Consider the following 15,255-nt stretch of genomic DNA (forward strand, 5'->3'; position numbering starts at 1 on the left):
TTAACACCTCCACATTCTGACCAATCATTTCAGAGAAGATCGCCATCATGCATCTCTGAAATGTGGTAGGTACTCCACATAAACCAAAAGAAACTCTTCGAAATGCGAAAGTACCAAATGGACAAGTGAAAGTAGTCTTTTCCTGATCTTCTAGAACAATGCAATAGCCATCCAGAAGACAGTAATACTCGTGCCCAGCCAACCTGTCAAACATCTGATCAATAAAAGGCAAAGGGAAGTGATCTTTTCTCGGGGCTTTGTTCAGCTTCCTATAATCCATGCAAACTCTCCACCCTGTAATTGTTCGAGTAGGAATGAGCTCATTCTTCTTATTAGCTGCAACCATGATACCTCCTTTCTTCGGCACACACTGAAATGGACTCACCCAAGAACTGTCAGAAATGGGATAGATGATCCCTGCATCCAACCACTTAAGAATTTCCTTCTTCACCACTTCTTTCATGATTGGATTAAGCCGTCTCTGTTGCTCAAAAGTAGGCTTGCTACCTTCCTCTAGCAGAATTTTATGCATGCAATAAGAATGGCTTATTCCCTTAATATCTACTATAGTCCAACCAATTACCGATTTGAAGTCTCTCAGAATTCTTAAGAGTTTTTTCTCATCACTACCTGAAAGGTAAGACGCAATAATCACAGACAAATTAGATACATCACCTAAAAAAGCACACCTTAAGTGTCCAGGCAATTGTTTAAGCTCAAGTATATGAGATTCCTCAATAGATGGCTTGAGGCGCTTTGGAGATTTGTTCAGCTCCTCCATTTCAAGAGATTCAAAATGCATATCCATCTTTCGCTTCCAGGGAGAAGCATTCAGATATTGCAACTGCTTATCACCTTCATCATCTTCACTATCTGAATTCCCCAATAAGGCATTTTCTAAGGCATTAGACCTTAGCAATTGATCAAGTTCTGAAGTAACCATAGAACGACCAACTCCACCTTTAAGCACTCCTCATTTTCCATAGGGAATTTTATGGCATTAAATACATTAAAAGTTACATCCTGATCCAGAACTCGCATGGTGAGCTCACTCTTCTACACATCTATCAAGGTTCGGAAAGTAGCCAAGAAGGGTCTTCCCAAGATGATGGGAATATTCTTATCCTCCTCAAAATCAAGAATTACAAAATTAGCAGGAAAGATAAGTTTATTCACCTTGACCAAGACATCCTCCACAATGCCTCGTGGATATGTAATAGAACGGTCAACCAACTGCAAGGTCATATAAGTAGCTTTAGATTAGGTAAATCCAACTTCTTGAAGATTGACAAAGGCATCAGATTGATACTGGCTCCCAAGTCACATAAGCATTTGTCAAATGACACATTTCCAATGGTGCAAGGAATAGTGAAGCTTCCAGGATCTTTAAGCTTCAGAGGTAACTTCTGTTGCAGCACAGCACTGCATTCCTCTGTGAGAGCAACGGTCTCTAAGTCATCAAGCTTCACTTTCCAAGAAAGTATACCTTTCATAAACTTGGCATAACTAGGCATCTGTTCAAGAGCTTCAGCGAAAGGTATGTTGATATGAAGTTTCTTGAACACCTCTAGAAACTTCTAAAACTGCTTATCCAACTTTTCCTTCTGCAACCTCTTAGGAAAAGGAGGTGGAGGATAGATCTGTTTCTCCCCTGTATTACCCTCAGGAGGAGTGTGTTCAATAGTAGTCTTCCTTGGTTCCACTTCAGCTTCCTTCTGCACTTCTTCTTCAGCTACAGCTTCTTCATCCAAATCTTGAGAGTGTTCGAGATTCACAACCTTCCCAGACCTCAATGTAATTGCCTTTACCTGCTCCTTAGCTACCCTCTTTTCTGACACTTCAGTGTCACTAGAGAGTGTACCAGGTTGACGATTTAGCAAGGCATTGGCAATTTGTCCAATTTGATTTTCCAAGGCCTTGATAAAAACCGCTTGGCTCTTGCACATGAGTCTCAACTCCTCCAATTCAGATTTTTCATGAGACAGTTGCAGCTAGAGTTGTCTCCTTGGTGCATATTACGATTGCTGAAAACCAGGGGGTTGTACTGCTTTGTTGGATACTGCTGATAAGGCTGTTGAACCACATTCTAAGTGTTGCTCCGGCTAAAGTTATGATGATTGCGGTAATTAGGATGATAGGTGGCTGAAAAAGGTTGCTGCGACCTCTGAAAGTTGCTCACGAACTGGGCTGATTCACTAGAAATAGCACACTACTCTGTCTCATGGGCACCAGAACAAAGCTCATAGACATTAGTGATCTGATTAACTCCATAACTAGCCAAATAATCCACCTTCATCGTCAAAGCCTTAAGTTGCGCAGCTATAGAAGTAGCTGTATCTAACTCCAGAATTCCTGCTATCTTGCCCTGAGATAGTCTCTGAGTAGGATTCTGGTATTCATTTGCAACCATCAGTTCAATCAATTCATAAGCTTCATCGTAGCTTTTAGCCCACAAGGCTCCTCCTGATGCTGCATCAAACATGGGTCTAGAAGTAGCACCCAAACCATTATAGAAATAGTTAATGATCATCCAGTCAGGCATCCCATGGTGAGGACACTTACTGAGCATCTCCTTATAACGATCCCAAGCCTCACATAAAGATTCTCCAGATTGTTGAGCAAATTGAGTAAGTGCGTTTCTGATTGCAGCAGTCTTTGCCATAGGAAAGAATTTATTTAAGAATTTTTGAGCAAGATCCTCCCATTTGGTGATAGACCCTGGTGGCAGAGAATGTAACCAGCACTTTGCTTTATCCCGCAGAGAGAATGGGAAAAGCCTCAACTTAATAGCATCTTCAGAAACTCCATTGAACTTGAAAGTATCGCATATCTCGATGAAATCCCTGATGTGTATGTTGGGGTCTTCTGTCGGAGAACCCCCAAACTGAACTGAGTTTTGTATCTTCAGAATCGTGCTCGACTTGATCTCAAAGGTATTAACCGAGATGGCTGGTCGAACAATGCTAGACTGAATATTATTTATCTTTGGTTGAGAGTAATCCATCAAAGCCTTCAGATTCGCTTCTGGTTCTCCCATTGTAATAAGAACCTCTTCTTCCTTTTCAACTAATATCTCTTCTTCAACTTTCTCCTCTACTACAACTTCTTCCTCAGCTTGATCCAGTGTTCTCTTAAGAGACCGAGAACACGTATGCATACACGCTCGCTAGATTACCTGAAACACGATAAGGAAATAAGTAAGTAATATTGTCCGAGTCACTGAACTTTAACGACCAATGATGACAAACACATAAACTAAAAATGAACACCGATAATATTCACGCAAGTATACACGATCACAAGTAATATAAAATTAATTCTAGTTGATTCCCACATGGACTGGTTTAGGTTAATTTCAATCAATGTAATTATGCAACAACGGTATAGCTATTATCCAATGCTAAGACGAATAACAAATTGAGGTTATTTATAACTAAGAGATTATACTAAAGAACATTAACTAAGAGAGCAAAGAGAGTTAAATACTATATGACACAAACATGTGATTCTAACTTCATTAAATACTTTATTCAATAGCCTTTTCGTTCTTAACCTTAGCATGTAATGGTGATGACACTAATCAGATAACACGAAACTGATAAACGCTAACTTTCATTGTACGAATACCATACTACCAGACATCCACAAAAGAGATAAAAGCTGAATAGACACCAATTATATTGAGACCCTACATATCTATAGAATTTGACAAATAACAGTTTAATGCACAAGTTATCTATCGTGATTACATAGGGCAAGTAAGATGGTTAAAATTACCTACGAATCATGCATAACAAATACATGAACCTATGCTAGCATGGCAAGTTCTAAACCCTTAAATTCACTTTCGCTTCATTAAAGATTAACACGCTATCTTATAAGTTCGCGACGCTCATAAGATGAATAAGCACAACCAATATTAGGCTATCATACAATCACCACACACTAAGCTATCGAAATGAATTAACTAAAGAAATCCATAAATAAATACGTTAGAACCCCACGATAACGATTAGCCCATAAATAGACACATCATCAACATGGGTTCCGATGAAAGCATGGTATAATAAACGTAGTCTTTATACTGATTAAATAATAAACCAAGTAGAAACAAGAGTATAGGTTCAAAAGCAAGAAAACTAGCATCCAAAGTTAAAACTTAAAACAAAGAATCACAAGAATAAACTAGATCATCTTCGCCTTGGTTGAATTGTGCTCTACGGTCTTCTTACGCCTTCTCCTTAAGCTTTAACACATCTCGTTATGAAAAAATGACCTTAAGTTATGTTTATATAGCAGCCCATGCAGATTAGAAGTCCTCTGGATCAAAATCAGAGTAGAAACAGGATTCTTTGAATTCGACCCGGTGCGGCCGCGCGCTACTACAGCGCAGGCGCGCTGCACTTCTGCAATCATGGCGCGGTAGCGCGCTACTACAGCGCGGGCGCGCTGACTCTCTGGAAAAATTTCTGCTTTCTTCTTTTCTTGCTGGTTTGAGTTGGTCTTTTCACGAGCTTTTATTCTAGACACCATCCTAACACCATATTAGCATCAAAGCAATGTTAATTTAGCTGAATTCCTGATATAAGCTTGAAATGCAAAAAGACTACAAACCACGTCAAAAACACCAATAACTTGAGTACAAAACACCAATTTAAAGCTTTACGAAGCGTTATAAAGTGACATAAATGTCACTCAACAGATATCGACAAGTCAAAATATCACTAGAGATCTCTGAGATATCGATAAGTCTTTTTGCCACTAGAGAACTCAGAGATATCGATAAGCCAAAGTGAAGACATGAAGATGAGAGATCTCGACAAGCTTAAATTCTCTTATAAATAACTCAGAGACCTCTACAAGTCAAAACAACTATAGAGTAATGAGAGATCTCGATAAGCAATTATACTTATCGAGATGTCAAGTTCTCTATATATCAAACTGGAGATCTCGAGGTAAAACTCAAAGTAAAAAGTGCAGACCAGTTCAATATCCAAGTTTATCAATCAACAAACAATCCAATCAGTTGGATTGACAAGTCTACAAAATGCAGCTTGAAGAGTACAAGATCAAAAGCCAAGATTAACTGGAAAAGTAAAGTCACAGGCGTGCAAGATTAGCAAAGATAAAGTAAGCCAGAAATTAAAAGATTTGAATATCCAAAAATAGGGTTTAGTACATACTATTGCATGCTGTGTAATATCTAGTGTTTACTAGTTCTATAATGTAAACACCAGATGCTTTGTTTTAGTTGTAACAAATAGATCTGAAATATCTTGTAACTCTCATAAGAGAAGCTGAGTTCTTATCTTAACAAGAACCCAAAAATTTGTAGCAAAACACATACTTGATTTTAATATAAAATTAAGTGAATTTTGGAAAGATAGTGTGTTCCTGTGCATGTATTATTATCTTATTTAAATCATACTATCTTTTCAAGTTATATTTCTTATCTGCTTTGTTCACAAAGTATAGGAAAAACAAAAAGCCACTAAGATTGTCTAAAACACATTCATCCCCTTTGTGCTGTATTCATTACCTAACAAGTGGTATCAGAGAAAAATCTGAAACTAAATAGATTAAAGATCTTGGAAGAATGAATACACAGAAACTTAGCAGCATCAAAATCCCCATATTTGACATATCTAACTATACATTATGGAAAAAGAAAATGTTGTTGTTTATCAGGATGGCCAATCCACTATATATTCATATCCTAAAAAATGGGCCCTTCACTCCTATGGTAAGAGTTGAGGAATCTACAGATGGAGACATGGTCATTCCAGCACATTATACTCCTAAAGATCCTTCAGAGTACACTGAGCCTGAGAAAGAGAAAGTCTCCCTCGATAATGGCTTGCAGCTGATCTTGATAGAGTCACTTGATAATGTAATGTACAATAACATTGTCAACTGTGACACATCTAAGCAAATCTGGGAGAAAATAGAGATCTTGTGTGAAGGAACAGAGGATGTTAGGTCAAACCAAAGGAGGATTCTGGTTTCTCAATATGAGGGGTTTATGGATAAACCTAAAAAAGGAATTACTGAAGTTTTTAAAAGGTTCAATAAATTGATAAATGACTTGCAGCTACATGATAAATATTATGAAGCTGAGGAAGTTAACCTAAAGTTCTTGCTAGCTCATCCTGACCATCTTGAACAGTAATTTCTGCTATTAGAGAAGGAAAAGATTTGAGCAGAATAACTTTGGAAGTTCTATATAGAATCTTGAAGACTTATGAACTTGAAATGATGCAAAGGAATTCATTGAAAGCACATCATCGACATGTTGTTGATGGTTCAAGTGCTTTGATTGTAAATGACAGAGAAGAAAGTGAAGATGAGCAAGAAGATCAAGTTTCAGTTAGTCAAGCTATGGAATAGAAGAACAAAAGATCTCGGAAGCAAGTTGTGTTGGAACTGGAAGAAGATGAATATTACACCTTGGATGAATTAGATGAAATGGATCAGTCCATGGCTTACTTGGCTAGAAAATTTTCAAACATTAGAGTCAAGAAGCCAAGATTTTTCAGAGGCAAGGGAAAATCTTCCAACAGTAACAATTGGAAACCAAAAACTCAGTTCAATTCAGTTAGCAAAGATGGCTGGAAAATAGGATCTATGGACAGATCAAAGATAAGGTGCTTCAACTGTGATGAGTTGGGTCACTTTTCTACTGAATGTAGAAAGCCTAAAAAGGTGAAGAAAGACAAGGCATATCTTGAGTTGGAAATAAAGTATGAAGCTCTCTTAAAGAAGCAGTCTGGAAAAACTTATATTGTAGAAGGAAAGAGTTGGGATGATACTGATATTGATGATGAGGATGAAGAAGTTGGAAACTATGCACTTATGGCTTTTGAGCATGGAGAAGCATCCACTTCAAAATCAAAGGTACCAACTCTAACCACTATTGATTTAAATGCTAGTCAATATAAGGAGACTGTGGAAAAGATGAGTGTGGAGATGTTTCATATACACACTAGTCTAGTAGCAGCTACTAAGGTAGTCAGTAGACTAACCAAGGCTAATGAGAAGCTTGAGAGTGAAAGACAAAAGATGGATCTACTGCTTGTGGAGCTTAAGTCAGTCAAGTAAGAAAATGAATATTTGAAAAACAAGCTAAAGTGTTCTGCTGAAATTGAAGCTCTGTTGAGGGAAAAGCTGGAAACGAATGAAGTCAAGTTGAAATCTTTCAGAAATGCATCTGAGTTAGTTGGACAATACCATGAGAAGAACAAGCCATGTGCTAATATAGCTATTGGTCTTGATTATGATGCCTTGAATAGCAAGAAAAAAAATATAGGTGACAAAGGAAAAGCAACAGAAAATGAAAATATTCCAGCTATGCTGAAAAGTTGTTTCACCTATGTTCAAGGCATGTGAAGTTAATTTCAGTGAAGAAGAGTTGATTATAAAGCAAGAAATTGTTGATGAAGACAATGAAAAGAAAAATACAGAAACAACTCTAATTTCCAAAGCTGAAAAGAAGCCCATGGTCAACCAAGATTCCAAGACACATGTCAAGGAAACAAAAACTGAAGATACAAGAAAGAAGAAGAAAAATAGAAGTGGGAAGATTGGGATAAACAAAAGCAAAAATTTTACTCATATTGCAGATGCTCCAAGGAAGAAATGTCAAAGATGTGGCTCTATGAATCACTTAACTCACTTTTGCAAAAAGGTAGTTAGCAAGCCAGTAGAAGGAGCATGCAAATACAATGAAGCATATGCAAATGATTCATACTCATTATATGACAAGTTTGATTTTATCCCTTGAAACTTGAAAGTGATGAAAAGTTACCACAAGCTGAGAGTAGACCTCAAAGAAACAAAAATTGTATCTACAACAAAAAGGGAAAATGCACAGCAATCAATAAATTCTATTTTATCTGAAACAACTTATTCTGATTCTGCTCACTCTGTTAACAAGAAGAAAGTGCCCAACACTGCTTGGGTTGCTAAACACAGTTAAACTCATTGTGTGTAGGGCAAAAAGAAGAAAGTCATAAGGATCATAGACATTGGATGCTCAAGACATATAACAGGTGATATGGCCCTGCTATCAAAGTTTAAGGAGAAGGCTAATCCATTAGTGACCTTTGGAGACAACAACAAAGGATTCACAATGGGATATGGAAAATTGATCTCTGGAAATGTTGTCATTGATGATGTAGCACTAGTAGTTGGTCTTGAAGTGAATCTTCTCAGTGTTAGCCAATTTGTAGACAAAGGCTTTAAAGTGTTATTCAACAAAGAAGAATGCACTTTTATCAGCAAAAAACTGGTGAAGTTGCTCTAAAAGGAGCAAGGAAAGGAAGCTTATTTATTGCAGACTTGGACTCAGTAAATAAGAATGGAGTTTGTTGCTTCTACACCAAGACATCGGTACAACAAAGCAAGCAATGGCATAAAAAGCTGTCTCACTTGGATTTCAAGGCAATTAACACTTTAGTCAAAAAGGAGTTAGTAAGAGACATGCCTAATCTGGAGTTTGCTCAAGATGAAGTCTGTGATGCTTGTCAAAAAGGGAAAATAAAAAGATCAAGTCACAAGAGTAAAACTGTGAATTCTATAAGTGCACCTTTACAGCTTATTCACATGGACCTATTTGGACCAGTTAATGTCTAGTCAATTTCAAGAAAAAGATATGCACTTTTGATGGTGGATGACTACTCAAGATACTCATGGGTAGAATTTATGCATTCTAAATATGAGACTCCATACATCTTAATTGAGCACATAAAGAAGATTGAGAAGCAGGCTGAAGATCAGAATTGTGTGAAAAGGTTGAGGAGTGACAATGGAACAGAATTCAGGAATGCAACCTTAACTGAATTTTGCAAAGATAAGGGCATTGTTCAAGAGTTCTCAGCTGCTAGAACACCTCAGCAGAATGGGGTATTTGAGAGGAAGAATAGAACACTAGTAGAGGCTGCTTGAACAATGTTACAAGATGCAAAATTGCCAACTAGTTTTTGGGAAGAAGCTGTGAACACTGCATGCTATACTCAGAATAGATATCTCATTAACAAGAATCTTGGCAAGTCACCTTACACAATCTTGTCTAAAAGAAAGCCTATTGTGAAACATCTTTATGTGTTTGGAAGCAAGAGTTATGTGTTAAAGAACAACTACGAATATATGGGAAAATTTGACTCTAAAGTTTTTGAGGCAATTTTTCAGGGATATTCATTGGAGAGAACTGCATACAAAGTCTATGTGAGTGAACAGAAGAAAATTATGGAAAGCACAAATGTTACTTTTGATGATGACAAGTGCCCATGCTTGGAATGCCTTAATAAAGATGAAGCTGAAGCCCTTAAGTTTAAAAATCTCAAAATTGATAGTGACTCTGATGATGAAGCTGAAATCAACAGTAATGACAGAATTGTAGAAGAGTCAGATAATCAAGTGAATCATGAGAATGGAAGCTCATCTCAAACACCTGAATTTGACAACACAAACTCAGGGGGAGAAAGAAAGAAAATTCTAAAGGTCATGCAAGTGATGAAGAAGAAGTAGAAAGCACAAGTCAACAAACTCACACAAGGAAGTGGGATAGAAGTCCCACTAGAGAAGCAATTATTGGTGATCCAACTGCTGGAGTGAGGACTAGAAGTGCAACCGCAAATGAATGTCTTCATGCATGTTTTCTATCACAAGTTGAGCCAAAGAAAACTGAATAAGCCCTTCTTGATCCTGATTGGATATCTGTAATGCAAGAAGAGATAACTCAGTTTGAAAGAAATAAAGTTTGGAAATTGGTTCATACACCAAAGAATAGAAGTATTATTGGAACAAAATGGGTGTTCAGGAACAAGATGGATGAAAATTGAATTGTTACCAGAAACAAAGCAAGGTTGGTTGCAAAAGGCTACTTACATGAGGAAGGAATTGATTATGATGAAACTTTTACTCCAGTTGCAAGACTTGAAGCAATAAGGATTTTCCTAGCATTTGCTGCACATTCAAATTTCAAGGTATATCAAATGGATGTGAAGAGTGTATTCCTTAATGGTGAGTTGGAAGAAGAGGTTTATGTGCAACAGCCATCTGGCTTTGAAGATCCAGAATTTCCAAATTTTGTATACAAGCTACTTAAGGCTCTCTATGAACTCAAACAAGAACCTAGAGCTTGGTATGACACACTATCAGATTTTTTGATTAAACATAGATTCACTAGAGGTACCATAGACAAGACTCTCTTCTACAAGAAGCATGGTGATGATATGATCCTAGTTCAGATTTATGTGGATGATATTATCTTTGGTTTTACCAATGAAAAGCTCTGCCAAAGATTCTCCAGGCTTATGCATAGTGAATATGAAATGAGTATGATAGGGGAATTAAGTTACTTTCTTGGACTTCAAGTCAGTCAAAGAAGTGATGGAATCTTCATCATCCCAACTAAGTATGTCAAAGATTTATTGAAAAAGTTTGGCATGGTTGATTGTTCAGCTGCATCTATACATATGTCTACAACAATAAAGTTGGATGAAGATAAAAAGGGCAAAAGTATAGATATTTCAAGCTATAGAGGGATGATTAGATCATTACTTTACGTAACTGCAAGTAGACCTGGCATCATGTTTGCTACATGTATGTGTGCAAGATTTCAAGCCAATCCAAAAGAATCACGTTTGATGGCTATGAAGAGGATTTCCAGATACTTGAGGGGGACTCCAAATTTGGAACTATGGTATCCTAAGGGAACTGGTTTTGAAACTGTTGGATACACATATGCAGATTTTGTTGGATGCAGGTACAAAAAGAGAACAAGTGGAAGCTTTCAGTTTCTTGGACAAAGACTTGTATCCTGGTATAGCAAGAAACAATAATCTGTGTCAACTTCCACAGCTGAAGTTGAATACATAGCTACTGGAAGTTGCTGTGCTCAAGTGCTTTGGATTATAAATCAGCTAATGGATTATGACCTAGTGTTACACAAAATTCCAATCATGTGTGACAATACTAGTGCTATATCTATTGTGGCTAATCCAGTTAATCATTCTAGAACAAAGCACATTGATGTAAGGTGCCATTTTATTAGAGAACATACTACAAATGGTACCATTGAGCTCATTTTTGTTCCAACAGAAAAACAATTAGCTGAATTTTTTACTAAACCCTTGGATGAAGCAACTTTCACTAGACTTGTAAGTAAATTGGAATGCTTAATTCTTCATCCTAAGGCAAGAACTCGGCTAATATTTTGCAGCAGACTAATTTCTATTAAATCAAAATTAATTTGATTTAATTGGAAATTAACTAAAATATGAATTATAAATATCTCAGAAATCTCTGCATATTTATTTTTCAAAATACAAAATTCAGCTTGTAATTTTTTAAATTCTAAGAAAATTGTCTAACTGTTAATTTACATCTTTAATATGTAAAATTAACACAAGGCAGAATCAAAGTGATCAAAAGTATATTGAGAACTGAGTTCTCGATAAGTCTAATTGACTTATCGACAAGTCATCTTAAGACTTCTCGAGTGAGTTCTCGAGAAGTCAATTTACTGACTTCTCGAGTGACTTCTCGATAAGCTTTATTATGACTTATCGATAAGTCATTGTAGAGTTCTCTATCAGAATGATTAATCTATAGAAGAGCTCAAGGATATCAAATAAATAATGGAGATGTATTTAAATGTTCTTAAAGAAAATCTACTCAAGAAATTCTTTGATGATGCTACTGGATTTTCCAAGGTTGAAGACTGAAGATAAAGTTTGATACACTGACTGTAAGATTGTATATTTGTTAGTATTTCTGCATTTAGATATTTTTGACATCATCAATTAGAAACTTGTACATATTAATATAATGCACAAGTTGGGTGGGATTGTTAGATGAAATTGATGATATCAGTATTTAGCTACCAGAGTTTGCCATCAGCATTTGATATCAGAGTTTGACAAAGATGACGTCATTAATATTTATCATCAATATTTGTTGATCAGTACTTGTCATCAGTATTTATTCATATTAGTAGTTGTCAAGCTGGAAATCAGGAGATATTACAGGAGAATATATGTACAGAGATATGTCGGTGTAGGACTTTTCCTATTATAGTAATCAATAGATAGATATGTATTAGGATTCCTTATTCAACTATAACATATCTTCTAGATTGATTGTGTAGCCGGGCAGTATATAAGCACATATTAGATTTATATTATATGTGTTTGAATTGATATATCATTCACATAACCTAACAACTCTAAAGGATATTTGTTCATCCTCTGAGAGAGTATTGTAATCATTTTTTATTCATGAATATAAAAATTGTTTATTCTATTGAGTTGTTTAAATCGATTTGATTGTTTATACTGTATTCACCCCCCTCTATAGTTGATTAAAGGCCTAACATTAATAATCTGTTACGGTAACAAAGTAATCTCACAGCTGCAGTTTGTAGTATTTCACTCAGAGGAAGATCTCTCTAATTTGCTCTCTGAAAATGTAAAACCTATTTTTTAAGTGAAACATTTATAAATCACCAAGTTACAATGCCTATTAGACAATACATGACACAGTCTTCGAGGTCTAGCAAAATTGCTTCTTCATTCTCTTTCCCGCGAGGCTTGACAAATGAGGCTACATTGTATCTTGATATATTGCTTTGAATATCCCTCCAATATGTTATGCATGAAAATGGAATGTTTCTTCTTTTTCAAAACCCAAGATTGCATGCAAAGTTTGCCTTGACTTCCATTTAATTTACTAAGATTTTCATCAGCCCATGTGTTGTGTCAGACTCGAGACTTGACCAATGTCAAGTCGCTATCACAAGCTATACGAGCTCCTAGTCGTTGACAGTCACTTGATTAGCCGTTGCTGGGTTGATATAGTTAGCCATTAATGTTGTAGCTTCATGTAGCAGTTGGTCGCTCACTTTCATTTAATCAGAATTACATGACATCAAGTATTTACAATTAGCCACCCTATTCTAGATTATCCATTGAGTCAGCATGAATTTTTAATGAATAACATCATTGCTATCTATAACATAGAATCTCATTGAAAGGTGTTACAAAAACCTCATCAGTTGATGGACAACTCTTTCAACGACTATCTCTTAGGATGGCTAGCCGTTGAAGGCTACAATTTGTCTTAACATAATTATGCAATGTTATTTTGTTTATCATTAGGATTCAGGCTTTCTGAATCAGTATTTACTGATATAAATACTGATATTGTTGGGATGCTCATACCAGAATTTGACAAACTCTGATACTGACTGTTACATTTATGATTCTGAGATATATTCTATTAAATGCAGTTTAAGTCAAATTAAATTTTAATTAATGGGTTATTTTCAGTTACGTTTTACTTTTATTTATTTATAGAACTTAACGTTTGGAAAACATATACACAACTCATAGTCTTGTGAAAACCCCAGCTCTTATTCCTCTATGTTTTCTCCTGTAAATGTATAGATTGTTCACATAGGTGATTCTCATAGAGTTAACTAGTTAAGTGATTCTGTCTTTTCTTTATCAATTCAGTCTGTAATTATATCATGTTTTGCCTTCGTGATTACTGATTTGTTTCATTATATGTTTATTTTCCTGTTCTTGGTAAATCTAGATTATAATATTGTCACATTATTATAATGTGCGTAATACTGTAATTATACCCAACACAAGGCACATTCAGTTATCATGTTAAAAGTTTAAAAATTGAAAATCAATATACACGGGGGCAAAATGCAACACTCAATTATAATGGTGAAATTATAAAAATTGAGAATTTTACCAGAGTTTTCATCTGCCCCTGCTATTTGTACATTAAGAAAAATGCAACAATCAATGCTGAGGCCAAGTTAAGTTTTTAAACGTAGTAACTTATATTTAAAAAAATTCCAGAGCCTGCTGATGGTAATAAAAAACAGCTATTCACCGTACATTTTTTTGTCAAATAGGGTGCAACAAAAGTTGGTATGAACCTAAAGATTTTATTGTTTAGTGCAACAAGTAAATTTTTAAATTGTATTATATTATATAAGGGATATTTTAATACAAATATTCATATTGATGAATTTTTTTTAATCGTAGGTATCCGCAACCGCTACCTTACCCTTTAAAATTAGCCTTTAAAATTAGTAGAATTAGTATATTCACTAAGAATCGAACCCATATATGTATGAGAGTTATACATGGGTTTAAGTTAACTCGGGAGAGAATTGTATTTTGCACTTCTGTAATTTGACCAAAAATTAATTTTGTATACTTATTTTAAGAAATTGCAATTTGCATCCCCTTCTTTGAAATCTAATCCAAGTTACACACTTTTTGCCAAATTTTGTCAATTTTTTTGCATAAATTATTGTCTTCAATAACATATATAATTTATTATTGAAGAGAAACGATGAAATATATTATAGAAGACAACAACTCGGGCTAAACAATTAGACAAAAAATGTGCATGTTGAATTAAATTTCAAACTAAGAGGATGCGAAGTGCAATTTATAAAAATAAGTATACAAAATTAAGTTTTGATCAAATTTAGGATCTGTGAAGTACAATTCTCTCTTAGCTCTATAACATATTTATACTTATTATTATTGAACAAAGGGGACAAATTCACAAACTAACTCATCATTTTGGGACATTTTATAAAAAAAAAATTAACATTATATTTAAAGGCTTTCTTGTTTGAACAAATATAGCTAATTAAAAATGATTATCAATTATTTTTACTAACGGGATATAAAGTTGGAGTATAATTTTTTTTTACATATAAGACATCTAGATGCAACCTAGCTTATTTAGATAAGTTTTTTTTTTCACTTATCTCGTTTAATCCGAATTGATCGTAACTGCTGTGTGCTCATTAAGATAAGGAATTGAATGGTGTAAAAAGCAGGCACTTCGTCTGGGTGGTGTAGTTGGTTATCACGTTAGTCTCACACACTAAAGGTCCCCGGTTCGAACCCGGGCTCAGACACATATATTTTTCAATAAACCTTTTCTTCCGATATTCTTGGTTTTGGAGAAAAGAGCAATCTCTTCTTTCTTTCTTTCTTTTTTGTCAGGGATCAATCCTTCTTTCTTTATCAGTTTATCATTTTGGGCGAGAAAATTCCAAAAACATTTCACGCATTTTGCCATAATACTAACTAAAAAAATCCACTCCTACAATTTCAGTCGAAACTTTATAAGTTATAAATATATAATTGTGTTTTACTAAATTTTTTAACACAAGACAACCAATGAAATATTTATTACTTTTTAAATGTTCATTTT

General features: G+C 35.2%; 2 non-coding genes across 2 annotated transcripts; both read left to right on the plus strand.

The window, feature by feature from the left end:
• The first annotated feature begins 2,540 nt into the window (after window positions 1-2,540).
• Window positions 2,541-2,647, plus strand: LOC141670129 (small nucleolar RNA R71). The gene has a single exon (XR_012554373.1). It is a non-coding gene; the product is annotated as a small nucleolar RNA R71 (small nucleolar RNA).
• Window positions 2,648-14,882: 12,235 nt separating this feature from the next.
• On the plus strand, window positions 14,883-14,956 carry TRNAV-CAC (transfer RNA valine (anticodon CAC)). Its single transcript has one exon. It is a non-coding gene; the product is annotated as a tRNA-Val (tRNA).
• Window positions 14,957-15,255: the final 299 nt, after the last annotated feature.

The sequence above is a fragment of the Apium graveolens genome, chromosome 6 (assembly GCF_009905375.1).
Source record: "Apium graveolens cultivar Ventura chromosome 6, ASM990537v1, whole genome shotgun sequence".
In the NCBI taxonomy this organism is placed as follows: Eukaryota; Viridiplantae; Streptophyta; class Magnoliopsida; order Apiales; family Apiaceae; genus Apium; species Apium graveolens.